This window comes from Paroedura picta, chromosome 10 (assembly GCF_049243985.1).
Source record: "Paroedura picta isolate Pp20150507F chromosome 10, Ppicta_v3.0, whole genome shotgun sequence".
Taxonomy (NCBI): domain Eukaryota; kingdom Metazoa; phylum Chordata; class Lepidosauria; order Squamata; family Gekkonidae; genus Paroedura; species Paroedura picta.
Window position 1 is genome coordinate 63,879,458 of NC_135378.1, and position 21,157 is coordinate 63,900,614.

At 41.3% G+C, this 21,157-nt stretch overlaps 1 long non-coding RNA gene across 1 annotated transcript in view; it reads left to right on the top strand.

The window, feature by feature from the left end:
• The window catches only part of LOC143819188 (uncharacterized), a 74,946-nt gene extending 54,963 nt beyond the window's left edge, over nt 1-19,983 (top strand). Inside the window, exon 4 of the long non-coding RNA XR_013224842.1 lies at nt 18,987-19,983. This is a non-coding gene — a long non-coding RNA (uncharacterized LOC143819188). The remainder of the gene's footprint in view (nt 1-18,986) is intronic.
• The last annotated feature ends 1,174 nt before the right edge of the window (nt 19,984-21,157 follow it).

Consider the following 21,157-nt stretch of genomic DNA (forward strand, 5'->3'; position numbering starts at 1 on the left):
CTTATGATGGTTTGGCGGGGGTATGAAGTATCATCCTGACCTCCAGGATTTTTCTGTAAACACAGGGAATTATCCCAACAGAAGGGAGAACCTCTGCTAATTTATAGACTGCCTCAGATTTGTGCATTCATTTTCTGCATGCAGAGCTATCTTGGGAGATCCAGACCCCCATCTTCAATTCCAGGAGGAAAATACACTGCATTAAAACCTTGCCATCACCGTCCCTCACTAGCTTACAAGCTTTACCCAGGAGCAGCGCGCAGCATAATTGAAGCCAGCTCAAAATCAATATTGGCTTGAATCTCAGCCTCTATGGAGTTAGTGGCAGGATCACTTGTTGCTCACTTAATTTCTTTGTTACAGGAATCCTTGAATAAATAGTTGGCAATAATCATTGGGTTTTGATACCAATGTGCCTCTCTGCCACGCTGAAAGTCTAGCAAAGGAAGTTTGTGAAAATGATACAGCATTTGGAATTCTGTTGACATTTTGGAAGATTCCATCCCTGCCCCCACAACGTTTGGCTTTTGGGGAAGGAAAGCCTGTTTTGTTTATATTCCTATCTGCTGCCTGAAACTATGTGAATGCTGTTGTTCATTATGCTTCGTTTGAGGGTTATGTTTAAATGAATTTCACCGGCATTTGTGAATACAAAAATGATGTTCTTCTATCAGAAGGTGAAGTGGATTTGGAGTGCAGTGCATCAATTCACCGTGGCTTTGAGCAATGATTAGATTTTGTTTGCTTCAGCTAGTTCCCCCCCCCCCTTTGATAGTTACTAAACTCTACTGTAGAGACTGGTGTTTGAAATGAAAACAGGTTTCAAAGTTTCACTTACAACTTCACAAATTACATGTTTGACAAGATCTTGCAAGCAGCTTCCATTGGACCACAGGTGAATATTAAGGATTTCTGTAGAGGTGCTTCATTCAGAAATTAATTTCTCAAGTACTTTAAAAAATAAACATAATGGAATACTTACAACATTTTGTTCTCAACTAGGAGGAGCAACTTCCATGAAATATTATAAGGAATCCCTAGTCTCTCCTTTCCCCTGCCTGTTTCCATGCCTTATGAGTAAAAGAGCTTTGATGGACAGGTCATGTATGTCATGATCTTATTAGGGTGCAATAAATGCAGGCTTTCACTCTGACATGAATTTGGAAACAAGTCCTACCAAGCTCAATGGGGCTTGCTTCTGGTTCAGTATGTATCCGATTTCAGCCCAATCTTGCAGATATGTTTATGTTAGCAGGCTTCCAGGCTCTGAATCCTTCCGTCTCCAGACTGTGCGAGCATTTCCCCAGCTTTTCCAGGCATTGGAAGCAACAGTAGTTAAGTATTATCCTATTGTGTGGTAAGAATTTATGGCTTTGATGCCAATGTATATAGAAAATCTGGCTGTTTCCAGTCCCATGATGTGAGGAGCTCAATGAGATGAGACATCTCAGCATTTTATTTAAAAGCAGCTGCAGAGGCTTCTGAGTTGGATTTAGGCCATGGTACAGGGGAAGATTCCTGCCCCCCTTGCTGTTCTTCTCAATCTAATAGTGCAATCCTAAGCAGAGTTGTACCTTTCTAAATCAATTTAAATCAGGGGACTTAAAAGGGTATAGCTCTTCTTAGGACTGCACTGTCAGCTCATTCTCATCTAACCATTATTTGTTCTGCTAGGAAATTGATATGAGTGCCTGTAAATTTCCCCGGCCAGGGCAAATGTAAGATTTATGGATATGAAATAGATATGGAAAATGGTGTAGGGGGAAAGGTTACCTCCCCCCTCTCTGGGTATTATGGTCTGATCCAGTTCAGGGGCTTTGCAAGTGTTTTTACATATGTTTAAAATGTCAGATTCTGATCTATGGCCCTATATACAAGCCACAAACAAGCAGTTAGTCAAAGGGGCTTCTATAGAATCCTTGCATCTGTAGTGGTATTCTAGGGCTGGCAACTTCCAGTTGCAGCCTGGAGTATCCCTGGAACTACAAGTGATTTCACACTAGAGCGATCAGTCAGTTCCCCTGAAGGAAATAGGAGCTTTGTGGTATGGATTTCATGGCATCATTTCCCCTTCTCTCCAAACTCTCCTTTCTCCAAGTACCACTCTGAAACCTCCAGTAACTTCCCAACCAGAGTTGGCAACCCTATGTGTTACTGCACCTAAGCAGTAACAACCTGGCCTTGACTAGAGCCCAAGCTTTTTCACCTGCAGCTCAACCTGGTGAAATGAGCTCCTCAACAAGATCACTGCCATATTGGAACTTAAACAGGCCCGTAGGACCTGCAAAATGGCACTCTTCCGCCAGGTTTTTGGATAAGACCTGCAACAAAGACCCTGTCACTGACCTTATCACCAGAAAATGGCTCTCAAGCACCCTCCTTCTTTACTGGGGACCTTTGGTGTATGGGGCTGTTATCTCAAGAAGTCTTTTTGTATCTGATTTTTCATATTTTAAAGTCATAAATGAATAAATAAATAAAAACTGTATGAATGTTGTGCCAGCTTTTGTTATCTTGAAAGAGAAAATACTGTAATTTAGTAAGGTGTAGTTATATTGTAAGGATAATTAAATCTGTAATTGCCTACAGATTTTTATATTGATGATCATGGTTTTACATTTAGTTGTTCCAGGATTGCTCTTGTCATGCAATTTGCGTTTATTTTCAGAACAGCAGAACTCCTCCAGCAATGTTATTAGGTGGGGATTCAAGTATAATAAACAGCAAAGCAATTAACATAGGACACCCTTCTTAGTACATCGGGCTTCAATAACTCTGCAAAGGATCCTCCTCCTCTAAGTAACTCCTTACCATTTAAGGGAGATAGTCCCTTTGTTGCAATTTATTCATAGAAATGTATTTTTCATAGCAATTGTTGATATTCCATCACAAGTTACAAGTCTTATGACCTATTTCTTTTTTTTTTAATTGACATTCTTTGAATCGGTATTCACTTGTAGTTCCAGGGCAAATTCATTCTTTCTTGTGGACCATTTCCAGGTTGATGGAAGAAGGTAAGCTGAGCTGTCCATCAGCATGTATGAATCTAAAATGATACCAAAGTGAAACAGGCCAAACAAAGGCATCAGCCACTGGATATGTGTGATGAACTTGTTGAATATAATCCTATGTAGTGTTCTCTTGGAATATAGGGGTCTGGAATCTGCACCTTTATGTTTCTGGATGCTAATCCCCCCCCCCCCCCACAAGAGCCTTGGAAACTACCAGTCACAAAATGATGGCTTGGACAAAAACAGCAGTGTGCTCAGGTGGGGAAATTTTGTTTGCTATTTTCCCAGAACAGTTCACTACCACCCCAAATTGTCACTTGCTCTGCAATGGGGATGTATGCAGTGACCTCTGTGTTGTCACAGGAAGAGGCAGCTCTGTTGTAGGGCAAAAGGGTCGACAACAGCATGCTCCTTTCCCACCTGGATTTGTGTGTGTGTGTATGCCTGTGCTCCCTCCCTCTCCTTTAATCAACAAAGAAAAAGGGGAGAGTTTGCTGTGGTAGATTCCAAGGGAAGGATAAAAAAAGGTAAAGGTATCCCCTGTGCAAGCACCGAGTCATGTCTGACCCTTGGGGTGACGCCCTCTAGCGTTTTCATGGCAGACTCAATACGGGGTGGTTTGCCAGTGCCTTCCCCAGTCATTACCGTTTACCCCCCAGCAAGCTGGGTACTCATTTTACCGACCTCGGAAGGATGGAAGGCTGAGTCAACCTTGAGCCGGTTGCTGGGATTGAACTCCCAACCTCATGGGCAAAGCTTTCAGGTGGCTGCCTTACCACTCTGCGCCACAATAAGAAAGTGATTATAGCAGACCAGGAGAAGGGGCAGAGAGCTAATTTAATTATTGGTTACTTCCAAGTGACCTTCTGCCCACCTCTGTATTCCAGAATATTTCTCCACCATTGGACATTCTAGAATAGATTGCTTGATAACATGTCCTTCATATAACATTCATGGTTTTTCTGAGGAGGTGTAGATATGGATTGGTGCTTTTGTCCTGAGAACATTCACTATACCTGTATTGTTCAGTCTACTTGACTTGGAAGGACTGCCCTGGTATATTGTTTTGGAACTTCTCTCATCACATGGTTGTAATACATGTTTCTGAATTCCTTTCACTGTAATTATATACCATTATTTCAGTCTAAACCTATTTATTCCAGTGGGTTTTTGCTGGAATAATTCTCCATAGGTGTGCACTGCCTGTTTTACACTAGCTGGGTCACTTGTGTGCACATGAACCTACCCATATTCATATACTACATCTCAGATGGGAGACAATACCAATTTCCATTCACTGCAAACAGACCAATGGCTCAGGCATCATTTAATCTAGTCCTAAATATTAATACAGCTTTCAGAATCCATATGATTTTTGAGAAGTACTATTGTAACCTTTTCAGCAGTTAAAATTTTATGAATGCTACTGCTGAGCAATACTCTTCAGATTAACATTAATAAAGATGTTTAATAATGAAGTGATAACCATTATGAAATAATAGAAGTCAGTAATAGGAACTGACTCACTGAGCACTGAGGGCCTAATCACTTGATGAATATTACTAAAACTATAAGATACATTTATATGTTGGCATACTGTATCTTACCCTCCACCTCTCTTTTTTTTAGTATAATGAAGAACAATCCCTTACTAGGAATTAAATAGCCAAAAGGCAAGAACTTCTGGATCTATGCCATTGCATATTTAAGAAAAATTATTGTGGTGCATGAAAAAAAAGCCACTGTGCTCATTTGAGGATCAATCAAACAAAATATCTATAACATCCATGTGCTGAAGATACTGGATCTGCATGACCTAAGGATGGTATAGTAAAGTGCGTCCATAAAGACACTTTGTCACAAACATTCCAGTTGGTTAAAAAATCACTATGCATTTTCATATCTTACTAACAAATGGTTTGTTTTTTTATAAGGAACCAAACAAAATATTGTTTTATTTTTAAAAGGACTCAGCCTTTCCCTGTTTAAAGTTCCAGTATCATAATCTATGTTTCCTCCCTACATGTCCATGATCCAAAATGTGCAGGCCTGTTAGAGACTGAAATCTATAACATTCACCCCTTTTGACCCCTTAGTTTCACACGAGACAGCTGCCTTCCATCCACTAAAGAACAAATGCACCAATCAGATTGAATAATTCAAAGGCTCTCCTAAATACAATGGTATTCTAAAGCCTTGGCCCATTATTACTATGTCATCGCAATGCATCATGGAAATAAAAGTGTATGCTGATTATACCTTTATATACTGACTAGAAATAAAGCCCACTGTGAAGGGAAATACAGCGGGCGCTAGTGCGTGGGGGGGAAGAATGTTGCGAAGGAAGGTAGAAGAGGGGAGGAGGAGTGGGAGGGAGAAAGGAGACTTGGGCAAGTGGGAGGGAGAAAGGAGACTTGGGCAAGCGGCTAATGGGGGCTTCACGGCTCCTGATTGGGCCCCCTGAGTTTTTATCCCAGACAGAGCCCACCCTATCTCCTCCCACATTGCCCTTACTCTTTTATTTATTCCGTTCCGCAGGAGCGGTTAAAGATGGTGCAATCCTATGAATGGTCTCCTGAAGGCTCACTGAGTAGAACAAAGTTGGGTCTTGAATAGACCCTTTTGGCATTGCTCTCTGATGCTACTTAAGTCCTCTCCAAAGGAAACTGCTATTGCCACTCAAATGTTCCATGGCCAAGACTAATGGCTAAGATACAGTTGGACATGAATTTTAGAAAGGGGCTAGAGGAGCACAATACTGCTCATAGGGAAATGTCCTAGGCTTGAATTCAAAGCATTTTAAAAACAAAATCCTGCTTGTGGTAGACAGTAAAATGGCAAAACCAACAGTACAACATACCAGAAACCAATATGGATTAATTCATGTTTATATTTCACAAAACTGGTGAGGCACTCACAACCTGGCCTTGATCTGACCCTGCCTAAATTTTCTCTACCCGAAAGAGTCTCAAAGCGGCTTACAGTCACCTTCCCTTTCCTCTCCTCATAAGAGACACCCTGTGAGGTGGATGAGGCTGAGAGAGCCCTGATATCACTGCTCAGTCAGAACAGCTTTATCAGTGCTGTGGAGAGCCCAATGCCACCCAGCTGGCTAAATGTGGGGGAGCGCAGAATCGAACCTGGCATGCCAGATTAGAAGTCCGCACTCCTAACCACTATACCAAACTGGCTGGTAGGGTGCACACTCCTGGTTTTGTAAATATATATTTTGAAGGGGTACAAAAGCTTACTTTGGACCACAGTATAGTTCAGATCCTATGTACATTTCAATGGAAAAATCAGTAAAATTCCTGGAAAAGCAATGGGGGCAACAGGCGTGGAAATCCATAGAATCAAAACAAAACATTGCCCCTGGAAACACACTTAGGATCTTCATATACAATTAGGGTTTCTTATATATTGTTGGGCTCTCCATGTCCTTAATGGTGGAGACAGTTGATTAAATCCTTGGTCTTATTCAGCTTGCATCTTCAAATAAGGAAGAACTTTAGCTCTGTCAATTTCTGGCGGCATGACAGGGTCCTACTTAGAGTACTGAGGAACTGGTGAGAAATAGCTGGCTTCCCATGAGATACTTCAGTTCTTCCCTCTCACTCCAAGTGCAGCCAAATACTGACAAATGACTTTATATGTACTGACATCAGGCACATATAAAACTATCTGAAAGAAAATTAAATCTCTCACAGAGAAAGGAGGCGCTATCTGTTAAGCTCACAATCAGCTGTAACGGTGCCAGGTACTATCATTAGGACCAATTTTTTTAGTTTTAGTGTTGCTCAATATCTATTTCCAAGAATTCTTCTCTGGAGACAAACCTCCAAATGTGACACTTATACAGGGCAGCTGTTGATGTGTTTGCTGTCTTTTTGTCTCTCCTGCACAAAATGTACAATCCAGATGGAGATGTACACACAGTCAGGAGCAGGTTTTCAACAGTAAAGATAACAAGAGTGAAGATACAGATAATGATGTTGTCTTTTAAAATGAAACCTTTTCCTTACTACCAATTATACAATTAAACAAGTCCTTAGTGTTTACCACTGTAATAATTCATTTGTCGGCATCAAATAGAAAGAGGATATTTCTTGGCTGTCAAGATAAATGGTCAATAAATGAACTTTGACTGCAATCAAAGCTGGTAAAATACCTCAATCAATTCATTTGGTGCAATTTAAGTTGGAATGAGTATGGAACACATCAATTGTATAAAAAATGAACCAGAATTTGGCAGAGAATAAAGGTAATCCATAAACAGAATGTTTTTTATTTTAAAAAACCTTCATGAATAATTCCCATGTAAATCCCTCTGAACCCCAAGAAACATTAAGAAGATTATAAAGTAAAGTTCATCCATGTCCTCTTGGGGGTTGAATTGGCCTGGATGACTCCATCTTTGCTACGTGCTGGTACTTAGCTGCCCTGAGTTTTGGGAGAAGACAGTATTAGTTGCTCTCATGGGAATTTTATTATTTTCATTTCTGTTAGCAGTGCAAAGAAACAGAACTCTAATAAAGGAATTATGCATAAATATGATTACTCCCAGATGTCTTTTATGAGCTATTACAGCTCAGGTAGCCCTTTAATATACCGAAAGGCTTCAGATGATAAAAGAGCAACAGTGGACAAAGACTCTGCACAAGTCCAGTAAGACACAGGTGAAATCTCATTTTAAAGTGTGCTCTACTGTGGCAAAAAAAAAAACCCACAATAATTATCTGCCACCATTATGTCTGAACACTGCAAGCCATTGTAATCGATCCAGGTGGTCAGAGGCCTGTAGGGATCTGGCCTGCAGAAGGAGGTGGCTGCTTAGTGACCTACTGTGACTGTTCTCCTAGGAACTTTGTAGGTAAAAATCTCTCACATCCAACTTGAACTCTACATTAGCAACAATAAAACCTGTCAAGTTTTTATTTATTTATTATTAAATTTCTATGCCATCACTCTTGGCCCATTACAAACCAGTACAATCAATACAGTTGATGGCAGCAACAATCAATCCTCTAATCTTCCCAGCGGAGCCTCGACTCATCTGCCTGTAGTCATTATGTCCCAGTAGGCGATTCCAGGTGATGTTGGGATAGTTTTCATTTTATTCAGTTTATTCTGTCTGTACAAGATCCATGGAGGTCTAACACCTACCGTATGCTTATTAGCCCTTCCTGGTTGCTTAAATATGCCCATGGTGTAGCTGGCTGATTTGGATCCAAGAGTTTGGGAGTGATGGTAGAAAGACGGGATAGAAATTTTGTAAAATAAATTAAATGCCTTCTTACAAGTGGTCGCCCCATTGTTGAAACAGGCTGTGGTGTATCCATTTGGAAAGAATCCTACCCTGGACCAAGGAGATCATGATTGATTGATTGATTTAGATTTGTATAACTGCCCCTCCTGAGTGCCAGCTTAGGGCAGTTTACAACATAATAAATACAAGGGAAACATTAATCATAAAGCACTAAAACAGCAGTTAAAATTATAAAAATGGCTAGTATTCCAGTTATCAGCAGAGCCTGCTTGTAGATGTTATAACCCTTCAGGTCTTATTTGTTCCAGGGGGGATCTCTTTTGAGGCTTTATAGGAGAAGGCAGGAGTGGCTTAAGGATTCACGGAGCCCATAGCACCAGAGCCAGTTTAAAGATTTGTAGGGCTCTAGCAGAATACAATTGCAGTGGAGCAGCCAGACTGGGAGCAGAGGGGCCCCACACAGTGAAAAGGGGTGCCACTCTGAGTGTCCTTAAAAAGTGAAAAGGGGAGAGCATTGATCCAAGGAGTGTAAGGCATTGCGCAGGGCCCCTGGAAGTGTGGGGCCCATGTGCAACATGGATAAACCAGCCCTGGGAGGAGGCTAGTAAGATATTATACCATAAGATCTGCATTGACCCCAACCAAATGCATGGCAGAAGAGCTTCGTTTACTGGCCCTTTGTAACTGAGAAATATTCTGAAGGGCCCACAGATCTTCCAGGAGCTCATTCCACCATGCTGGGGCCAGGACTGAAAAGGCCCTGGTCCTGGTTGAGGCCAAGGATTCATCTTGAGGGCCAGGGACCACTAGCAAGTTGGAGTTGGCAGAGCGCAATGCTCTATAGGAGCATAGTCAGCCATGTGTTCCCTTTGGTACATGGGGCCCAAGCCGTGAATGGCCTTGAAGGTTAATACCAAAACATCGAACCTGATCTGGAATTCAATAGGGAGCCAATGCAGCTGCCTGAGTACAGGCTGGATGTAGGATCTCCATGGTGTTCTGGTCAGAAACCGAATTGCTGCATTTGACCAGTCTCAAATGTTCCATTTTTTAGCAAGATGATTGAATGAATGGTGGCTGGACAACTTCAAGCTTTCCTGGATGAGGCAAATTGTTTTGATCCCTTCAAGTCTGATCGGGGGACTGAAACAGCATCGGTTGCCCTGGTGGATGATGGCCTTTAAAGACCAATGCACCTGACTACCACCTGGAGATCCTGCTTCAGGTAACCCTCCTCTTCCAATATTAGGTGAGAAGAAACCCAGGTGAAGGCCTTCCTGGTTGTGGCATCAAAACTCTAGAATTCCCTCCCCAGGAATATTCCTCTGTCCCCTTCTGTTGCCATCTTCTACCAGCAGATGAAGACTTCTTTTGGCTTTCCTTCAGTGATTTCCCCTCCCCCCAATGTTTTAAGCATTATTGTTATGTTTTGGTATGTAAGTTACCTCTGGTATATTTTAATGATGGGGGAGTTGGTTAGTTTTAATTATTTTAAAACATGTCACTTTTGATGGTAGAAAGACGGGATAGAAATTTTGTAAAATAAATAAAATAAGCTGAACAATATAAGCATCAGTAACAGAAGCCTTGCTGTCATACCAAACAACATAAGAGGGAAAATGCCCCATAACACTCAACATTAACAGAATTCTACAAAACACACAATAGTCAATAATGTCTGATTCACAGCAACTGCTTCTTAGCTGGTGGTCGAGCTCTTGGCCTTGATTTTCCCATTTAAAACAATGCTGCCAAGAAAGAACTTAACAGATGCTAAATATGCACATGTTTCACACATTTGCTTGAATTTGTTCATTATTTGACTTCCTTTGGGATAAAAGGAACATTGTCAATATGATAATGGCTGAATAAACATTTTGGCCACATTAAGCAATTTTTTCTGAATGCCAGACAAATTCAGAAGGTTTTTCAGCAAAAAAAAAAAATAATCACCAGAACATCAGTTGAAGCATTCATTATAGCTATTCATATCTCCGTAATAAAGGTTGCATCAGCATTGCCATTACAAGCATTATTTTGAAACATTCAGTTGTTTGGCTGCTATTTTATAGAACTTGCCTCAAAATTAGTTAGTAAGTCCTTGGGTTGGAGTTTTTTTTTTTTAAATGCTGTTCTTAAAATCAGAGCCATATCAATATATAATGACTGGCGAAATGATATCCATTATGTTGAAATTGTAGAGAAATAAATGCATAATTCCCAGGTCTTTATATTTATATGACATTAATCTCCATTTAAATAAGGATGAACATTATTATATTTGACAATAATAAATACAAACATCTTTCATATAATTTGCATTTTTATATGTAGCATTTTTATACAGATCTATTTAGAAAGAGAAATTTGGAGTGTCTTATTTGCACTGGGAAACACACTTTTCAGTTGATAACATACTCCCTTACAAGATGTATATACAGCAGAGCTGACTCCAGTATAGACCCCATGTAGCCCATCATATTGTGGGATCTTATGACCCCCCAGAGTTGTGCCTGTTCTCCAGGGAAAAGAAATAACAAACAACTGTGCCAATAACCTTCCTCCACAATTCTTAATACCCCCATCCCCCTGGATACCAAAATGACCGTTTATGCACTGGAGGATTCATGCCAGGCTACAGGCTGGAGTTTTAGTTGTAGCAGGTTGCCCGACTTCTTCCTGCACCCACAAGGGGAAGCATTTGGCCCAGTGCACCTCATCCACCCCTGATTTCTGTTCCCACACGTGAGCTGGGGCAGGGAAGTTCCCAGTGCATAAATGGTCAATGACAGGATGTTGTGATCTTAGAATAGAAAGGAAGGCCAATTGCAAGGCTGTAACACTCTATTATGCACTAGTAGTAGACTCAAGTCCCTAGTGGTGCCAGCTCTGACCTAGGAAAGTCCAGAAAATTTAGACATAATACATGTACAAGACTTAGGGGAGGAGAGGCTGTGATGCCATAGATGTCCTCCAAAACTGTCCATAGGTGTCCTCCAAAACTGCCATTAAACCAAGAGGAAAAGTGTGGTATAAACATTTTAATAAATAAGACTTTTCTTTTAGGGGGTATGATCTACTCTGGAGATCAGTTGTAATCTCAGGAAACTCCAAACTGTTTTACTTCAATTTACTTTTTAAAAGCAGCATCAACAAAATGTTGGTTCTGTATGGACAAAATGAAATAGTACTTTACATGGAGAGTGATACTTTGTAATTTGCTTGATATGGGCTTGGGCCATGGTGGCCTTCACTTCAACAGTTCTGGGGTCTCTTGAAAAACCCATGAATTTGCAGATACCTCCAATGACCTTCTTCCCTCTCTCTAAAAGACAGATTGTGATTCTCTTCTGCTTTTTTTTTAATGAGCATGAGTAACATTAGATAGGAAAATTGCAAAAACAAAAACCTCCTTATATTTGCAGAACCTCCAATGATTCCCCTCCCCCTCGTCTAAAAGGCAGGCTATCCTGTTATACTAATTGTTGACAGAGACTGCCCCTTATTGTCATCAACAACCATAAAAAGAGTAAGTTACACAGGGGCACCTTCAGTCATAAGAAACTTCTCACGCCAATAGCATTTAACCCAGGATATTGTTCTTTGAACAGTTTTTTTTTTGGGGGGGGGGTTGTGGGGGTTGTGGGGGGGAGTAAAAAACAGGTGGTCCATGGTTTGTGAATAAACACAGGACACTGTCTTCTGGAAACATGAACTCTCCCACCACCACCACCACTGAGATGACTGAAATGTGGGAAATCCTTGGTGTGGAAGCAGTTTTGATGACATTCATTGTATTAAAACATGTGCGGAGCTAAGTGGATCAAGCTACAGTTCCTAGGAAGCAGAGCAAGAACATCTAATTGAGTGCATCTAATTAATACAAATAAACAGGAATCCACTTAACTTTGGGAAGCAGGCAAGTGGGCAAGAGGGAAACAACTAGCAAGCAATGCCATTCAACATTCCCCATTCTAGCAGGATTGTCATTTGAGATGTATTGGGGGAGGCGGGCTGTGTAAGCAGATGGAGGGAAACAATCCTTGGTAAAACATTTACAATCCAGAGTCAATAAAAATTGAGTTAGCCAGCACATATGCACAAATTATTTGTGGTCTGGTTCCAATGAACATTGCGTTGACCAGCAAAATGGGCTTGGCTAGATCAGAGAAACAAGCTCTGCAGATTCCACCTAACCTACTTGTAGGAATGAAACACCTCCTTTAAGAACAGATGATGGGTGGGGTGGAGAAAACAGTATGAGAACTTGCTTGTGCAGAATATTTTGAACCATTTCCCCATACTCCAAAACCAACTGAACCTTTTTTGAGGTGTCAAGGGCACACTTACTGTTTACAAACAAGCCATGTTCTGAACAGAAGAGTACTTAAGCATCTCTGTGGTATAGGGAGATAATTATGTAACATAATTCAAAAGAAAGCAACAACTTTTGCAGATTAGCCGATTATCTGGCATGGTATGCAATTCCTTCAAACCCGAAGCACAACAATTTGTTAGACTACCATATATAAAAGATTTATTTCATTCAAGTTGTAACTGTAGAAATACAACTAAATCATCTTTGTCAGGATATGGAGGTAATTATTCATACGGATTTAAGTTTAGTTTGTCTATTTTGGAGCTCTAATCAAATGATTGCACATTATTAACTGTAATTACAGAATGCATTATATAATTACTCTCATTAATATGCTGTCTCTTCTCCACTGTTTGTGACAGACATTTTCTAAGTACTTGGGTATTAGTTTCTAGGCATTAGCCCAGTATGAGCCTGTGATTGGGGTTATCGAATATACGATCATGGGAGATAAGCATAACCATTCCTTAAAATCAAATCCAATTTTATTTTCATAAAAGAAGATTATTTTTATACCGTATAGTTTGCAATTTAAGCTTCTTGCTCTGCAGTGACATTAGTCCCATCTGTTATTTTTTGCGTCAGGTTGTAAGAAGAAACTCTCCTACCATGGAGAAAAATATACCTTCCAATAACTGTCTTTCCTTTTGCTCAAGAACAGCTTGAAATATCAGTGCTCTCAACTGCTTAACTCTTGAGAATGGGTAAAATGGAGAAGACACTGAAATTTCACACTAGGGCTGACTCTTACAGCTATGCCATAGTTTTTCAGAATTAGGGACCTTAGCAATGATGCCATGATGTGACACCTCTGTACATAGAAATATTTGCCTCATCAGTTAGAACAAAGCATCCCAGACCCAATGCAGTACAGCCCAGCTATGAGAGTTGACAAATGAAGAAAAATGTCAAGCCTTTTTTCAACTGGACCAATTTTCCAGTTGGAAAGAGTCCTGGCTGCCACTTGTCTCCTGTATTTTGATTTCAGGGGACATAAGGGATGGAAAGATTCCTTGTCACTTGCTGCTGGAGGTCATAGTGGTAGCTTGGAGAGAACACCTGCTCTCAAGGAAAGGGAGGGCTAAGGCTTGTTCCTCTTTTACAAGAAACAGTTCTGGTTACCTTAAGTAGCCCCAGAGCTCACAGGGAGACTGCCAATGGAAACAGAAGGCTGAGCTAGGTGAATCTCTGATCTGTTACCAAAGAGCTATTTTTGTGTTATATTCTTGAAGCCAGAACTATTGATCTAGCAGATCTTCTGTGATAATTAATGCATTATTCATTATTATGGGGTTTTATGTTGTTTTAATGTTTTTATGTAAACCACCATGAGCTGGCCGGGCTGAGAATGCTGGTTAATAACAATAATAACAACAATAGCAACAACAACAATAATATTTTAGTTCATAGATACCTTGGCTTTCTCAAGCAGCTTGTTCTCCTCCATTTTATCCCCTAAACTAACCTGTGAGGAAGGTTATGCAGGGTATAAAAAACCCAACGCTTCTTGTTTGCTGCTCTTCTTTTGCATGAATTCCATTTCAAATATTTAGCTGTAGGGGATTATGTGGGGAAAATGTAGTGTGTGAACCAATGGAAAGCCATGACTGTAGAGCTATATCTCTTAGTAAGGCAGATACAGAATGTGTAGTTGTGACTATCAAAATGATAGCATAAGGTATTACTGTGATGTTAACCCATGGCCAGTTCCTTTGTCATGCACTCCTAGACCTAGGAATCATCAGTAGAAAAGGACACTTGGCTAACAGCTCATCAGAACCTGCACTGAGAAGACTCTTTATGTTAGTCTCTGAAGGTAATGCAATTTCCTTCAATTGCAGGATGTGAACTCAATAGGCCACTTTATTTACTTACTTAAGGACTTAATTTATAGCCCTTTCTCATTGAGATTCCTGGTAGATTGCAATATGTAAAAAAAAATGCAATCTGATTGCATGAAACATACAACAGACAGAAGACTAGGATTGCAACAAGAGAAGACAATGCAGGCAAACAAGAAAACAAACATATCACCTGATGGTTTACCATAAAAATCCATGAAAATGGACTATAAAAAAATGACAAAGCAGCAAAAGCAAGGTAATGGGTGTAAGAAGCAGTGCAATAGACTACAGTGATATACCTTTCTAAAAGCGCCATTCTGAAGCATTGCATTATACCGTAATCCATTTCCTTCATAACCTTGCCTTCCCGGACAGTTATGCTTGCACATTCTAAAGAATTATAAGGCAGCAAGAGCCTCTTTGACCTCCTTCGGCAGGCTATTCCACAAGACTGTGGCCTCAACAAAGAACACGTAGTTGGGGGCAGTTTGCAATGTAGCTTCTAGCTTTGCCAAATCCAAGTTATGAACTTCCTGGCTATGGTGTGTGTGTGTGTGTAGGGGTGGTATGAGGGTAGAGTTTGGGAGGGGAGGAGCTTCAGCAGAGATGTGATGCCATGGAATTCACACTTCAGAGCCGACCTTTTCTCCAGGGGAACTGATCCTTGGGGGAGCTCCAGGCCCCAGCTGAAGAATGGCAACCTTAGCACTGGTACTGTGAGAAGGTTTTGTTCAGATAAGCAAAACTGTAGGAAACCCAAAGGTTGAGCTGTAACAACAATATTAAACATTCTTTAATATTTGTTAAACAAATATTTGTTAAACAAAGTGCATTGACTCAATATATTTGAGACAAAGTAAAAACAACACCTATCTAACTGCACGTGACAGAATAGACCAGACGCGTTTTGACCCCGAGGGGTCTTCCTCAGTGGTCAAATTACTGTGCGGAAAGCTCTTTTGTACAAGACCAAAATTTAAAGGCTTGCTCGGTGGCAAAGAGAAATCTATTAGGTGTTGCTCCAACTAATCTTTCAAAAGGATCTGATTTGGAGCCCACCTTCTAAAATATACATATTTCTGAGGTCACCGCTCTCAGCTTTTGCCTAGCATCAAGAGTGCATTCCCATGTGTGCCAGAAAAAGTTTTTGTCCGTGTTTATGGCTTTTATTATGGTGGTGCCATTGTGCCTCTGATTGCAATTGGCTTTTGAATTTCTTCTTTTTGCTATTCCAACTGGTGGGAGGGGAATGGGGACTTGGGCTTGGTGTCTCTACTCATAACTGTGTCTAGTCACACAGCTGCCAAGGTCAGGTACCTAAGCCACCCTTTCTCAACTTTTTTTTAACCATTTTACCCTAAAACATTCTTCAGGCTCCCCCTTCCCTCTCCTAAATTAGTTAATTCCCACCCATTCAGGAAATCGTTCCAGGGCCATCAAGAAACTCCAGGGTTTCAGAAAACCCTGGTTGAGAAAGCCTTACCTAGGCGCTCCAAAAAGAATATGCAGGATTGCAGTTTGGATACTTTCAAAAGAAGGTTTAAAAGCTTGAATCCACATTGGGGCGCTGTAGATTAGATGGCCTGTGGCTTTTGCTTTTAAGCACTTGCAAGTCTGAGATTTGGTTTGACTTTTTTATTTTTGATGTTTATGGTATAGTGCTCACAGTGGCTTTATACTTTTCCGTGCAGATAAAAGAGTAATATTCTCAAAACACTGTGAGATTTGCTTCTGATGAAGCATGGTAGGGCTACATGGCTAGAATGCTTAATACACGGAACTGTAACTTCTACTGAAGTCATCAAACCGATTTCCAATTTAACTATATTTTTATAATTCAGGTGTCAGTTGATAATAGCATCATATCAAATGTTGTTTACGTTTCGAAAAATAATTTATAGTCCTACTAAAAACCGGCCAGGATCTCATTTACTGTATATCTGTGCAAGGAGCTCACCAGTCCTTCAGTGCCAACTGTCACTGTTACAACTAATAGTGTAGGTTGAAAATAGCTGCGTTGATGACAAAAAGACTGGGATAGATAAGTGAAGAAGCATTCTTCCCCCTTTCTCTTGTACAGGTGTGTTAAATGCCTGTAAAATGAAGACAGACAGGTAATATTTAAGGAGAGTTTCTTAGTTAGCTCAATATATATTGTGTGTGTTTGCGAGGAAATACTTTAAAACAATGTGTTCATTTAAAATGATGCAGGAATGACTATGTCAGAACACATGAAGCATAATCCAAGCAAAATAATGGAGTTTGGTCATGATTATTGATTATGTTCTGTTGATTTCCATAGGGTTCAGTGATGGCTAGCTGCTCCTGAAATTCTGTCTCTCAATCATCTGCAGCAGCCATTATGTGGTTGGATCCCTCTCCAGTGGCAGCCATTTTGTGGTTGTGCCCACAGCCATGGATCAGAATTGTGACAGTGCTCACGGGTTCTAAAAGACTGGGAACCCTGAGTCAGTTTCAGTAGACTCAATTTAAATTTTATTCATGTCCTTTATTTTTGAGAAGTGATAATAAATGAATTAATATTAAGGAATATGAATCGCTACTAACTCCCCCTCAGCCCCGGACAGCTTTAGTAAACTTTCACCCCATACATGGTATGTCGTACAAATGCAGAGTCAAAATACATAGTATTTTCTAATCTAGCTTTCAAAACCTTTGACTTTTCTTTTGATAAGACCTGTGACGTTAATGTACATGCTCTCTATAACCATTTCCAGTACAGTTCAGGTAGTGGAGTGAAATTGGTTTTCATATAAAAACACATTTTTCAGAGATGACAGCACAAATGGCATTATTCATTTTCATCCTTAATTCAACAGAACCTCCATTTACCAAGTGCCAGCGAATTTCCACAGAGCCTCATTAACGTGCAGAATACGAGGGGTCCTCTCGGCATGCTTTTAAGCTGCCTGGGCGATGGATGGCTAGCAAAGAGGAATGGAGTTCTGAACAGCTCTAGTGACTGATGAAAGAAGCTTTCAGACTTTGTGTCAGTCATAACACAAAGCAACAATGTCAGGATTAACAGGGTTTAACATTTTCCTTTTAGAAGAGCCTGGCTGACGGCTCATTCACCTGGAATCATGTTGGCTGGGATCCCTCAAATCCACTAGTACCATCTGCTCCCCTAAGGATCCCCTCTGCTGGAACAGAAGTCTGTCCAGCATTTACTGGGCAGAAGGAGTCTCAAGGATTTCCCCAGGCTGCTTGTGTTATGCCGCCCATGTAATTAGGGACATTTTCCCCAGACTTAAAACTACATTATTTTGTAACTGATACCTATTGCTGCTGGTTGTATCTTCGGTAAATAAGGGGGTTTCTTCTAACATTTCTTTTTGGCAAGGAAATTGCTGTAATGTGGCTGTAGCATGGAGATACGAGTCCTAGGTCTAGCTGGAGGCATTCCCTGATGGCATACCTATCTTATACATGGGTGATGGTGGTAAAAATGGACATCAAGTTGCAGCACCATTAAGGGGCTTGCAAGGTAAGAGATATTCAAAGGTGGTTTGCCAGTGCCTCCCTCTGGCCCATTATGCACAGCTGCCGAAATGGAGATTTCAGGTCACATGGAAAACGCAGAGGGGGAAGAAGCCAAGCAAACCACTTATGCACGGGATGGGACGCAATGGCAGCAAACCCCAGAGTAACTGATTATGCACGTGGCAACCCCAGCGGCGCTTCTGGTTGCACCCCGGTCACCCGGAAGCTGCGCTCTCTTCCGCGTTTCGCTAGCGCGGCTTTTTCAGCAGCATGCACCGAATCTGTGGCTGGTTGCAGCCGGCTCCGTGCATTATCGGTGATTTTAGTTGCAGCCATTCCACCCCAAATGTGCGCTATCCCCCCCATGCATAATGGGCCACAGTGTAGCAACCAGTAGCTTCCTAGGTTGTCTATCATCCAAGTACTAACCAGGGCCAAACATGCTTAGCTTCTGAGATCTGAAGACTAACTGGAGTAGCCTGGGCCACCCAGTTCAGGGCAAGCTTATGCCTTACTTCCAACAATTTGTGCTTTTTTGCTGTTATGCCACAACTGATTATGGTGACCCTGTAAGATTTTCAAAGCAAGAGGCATTCAGAGGTGTTTTGCCATTGCCTGCCTCTTTATCAAGACCCTTGTATTCTTTGGTGATCTCCCATCCAGATACTAGGTAGGGCTGACCCTGCTTAGCTTCCAAAAATCGAACAAGCCCAATCTTACACCTCTGAGAGGCCCAATCTTGCTTGGTGTAGTGGTTAAGAGCTGGTTTTTATTCCCAACTCCTCCACATGCAGCCAGCTGTGTGATCTTGGGCTTGCTACAGCCCTGATAGTGCTCTTCTGATTGAGCAGCCCTGACAGAAGCTTTCTCAGCCTCACGTACCTCACAGGGTGTCTGTTGAGGAGAGAAGGGAAGGTGCTGCTTTGAGACTCATCTGGGCTGTGAAAAGCAAGATATTAAAGCCAACTCTTCTACTATTTTAGGCAGAAGCAACGCTGATGTGGGAAGGAGCTGTCCCTAAACTTATTTCCTGTGACCCAGACCTTCTGATGTTATTTCCATAATGCAAGCACAAGTCTCAGCTACAACATCTATCATGCCAAAGAGGAAAGGCCAGAAGAGGACCAGGGTGAAGAATGGGTTCCTCCTGACATCTTTTTTTTTTTTTTAAGTATTTCAAATGCATGCATTACTTCATTTAGTTTTCAGCCCTAGCCCTGCCCAGATTCTTCATGAGATGCAACATGGTGAACTTTATGTTGCCCAGATCCTATTGCTGACATCCAATGATGAAAAGGAAGTGTGGGCCGACACATCATGCAATAATGTCATGATACATGTGCAACTAGATACTACTCAGAGGAAAGAAGACCTAAATGCCCAGCTTCATTTAATTGCTTTCTAAGTGAACTGTTTGCTGGATCAATGCTATTTAGTGAATGTAACTACTGAGATATTAAACCGTTAGTGTATGTCAATATAATGCCTGCTTAGTTAGCTGCAGTTTTCAACAGACAACTAGTCATGTATAAACATGGTTATTCAATAATACTGAATCCAGCCCTGATGTATACACTTAAGGGGGAACATTAGGAATAAATCTGTCAAATCTTTCTTTTCTACAGGAAAAGTCTCAATTGGAACTCCAGGGACTCCAGTAGAGCTGTACCAGCATCACACCTCAGAGCTTATGCTAACATTGCAAAGTGTTTGTTGCCTCTTTCTTATGACCTACATTAAGATTGCTGCTTGTTTCTAGTGGAATGGAAGACAATGGAATATGTGCCGGGAAATTCAGTGGGGAAATAACGAAGTGCTAGTCATTTTTCAAAGAGTTTTTTTTAATTATTATGTCTTGTTCCCTTATATAACAGAAGATTAAGGCTAGAGTGACAGGCAGGTCCAAGTGCTCTTATATGAGAACTATGTGCTGAGGGAAAAGATTCTGACAAGAATCAGATAGACCTTTCTGTGCCTTGGCTGTAACATGTCTCCTCTGAGGAGACTTTAGTCAGAGAACACAGTCTTGATTAATCTGTCTAGGTGAAGCATAAGCTTAAAGCAGTCCTACACAGTTGGGAGAATTGGAATTTGGGTAGTGGTGTGAGACTTCAAAATCAGGCCAGAGGGAAGGGGATAAATCTTCTAGGGAGAACAGAAAGTGTCTCAAATCAGCATACAGTTGCCTTTCCTTCCTCTCCATACGACAGACATCCTGTGAGGTAGGTGGGGCTGAGAGCTCTGACAGGACTGTGACTGGTCCAAGTTCACCCAGATAGCTACATGTGGAGGAGTAAGGAATCAAACCTTGTTCTCGAGATTACAGTCTACCACTCTTAACCACTATACCAAGCTAGCTCTTAATCTGAACAAGTACTTTTCTTGAGGTCCTAAGGCAGAGGATGAGGCAGAATGAAAACACACCCTGAGACAAAGTTGGAATGAAACAGGCCAGAGCTTTATTGACTATCAGAGCATTAGTGTGGCACAGCGCATTAATCAAGGCATCTTTGACTGCTGGAACCCTACCCAGTCCTTACTGTGGACAGTCATTTCTTTTTGGAATGGCAAGCTCAAGTGGTCCTATATGGGCACAGACCTCTGCATGGTACCCTTGCCACCTGTGAGTGGAGCAAAGTGACAGCTCTCAAACCTAGCATGACACTACCTGGCTCCACCCTAAGGTTCCTTAAGGGATTCCCACTCAGAGGAGGCAGGTAGCACAGCCTTCCCATCCAATGGATCCATCCCAGTGCCTAAAATTGTCCAAAGCTGTGACAGGCAAGAAGATTAACAATCATGCTACAAAACCAGGAATGAAGAGGGGTGGCTGAAAGGTGCGCTGGGGTAGCCTGGCAGCCATGTGGCTTTAAGAGGGGAAGGGGCAGACTTGGGGAAAGCAACTGTAAAACAGCCCTCTGTTAGTCCAAAACTGCAGCTTTTTTTGACATTGAAATATGAAGTAGTGGTTCAGAGTGTTGGGCTAGTATATGGGAGACCCCCTCCCCCACTCACATTCACAGCTGTGTCACGGAAGCTTGTGAGGGTGACCTTTGGCAAGTCATCTGCACTCAGCCTTGCCTACCTCGCAGATTTATGTGAGGATAAAATGGAGTATAGGTGAATGATGTAAGCCACTTTGGGTCCCCATTGA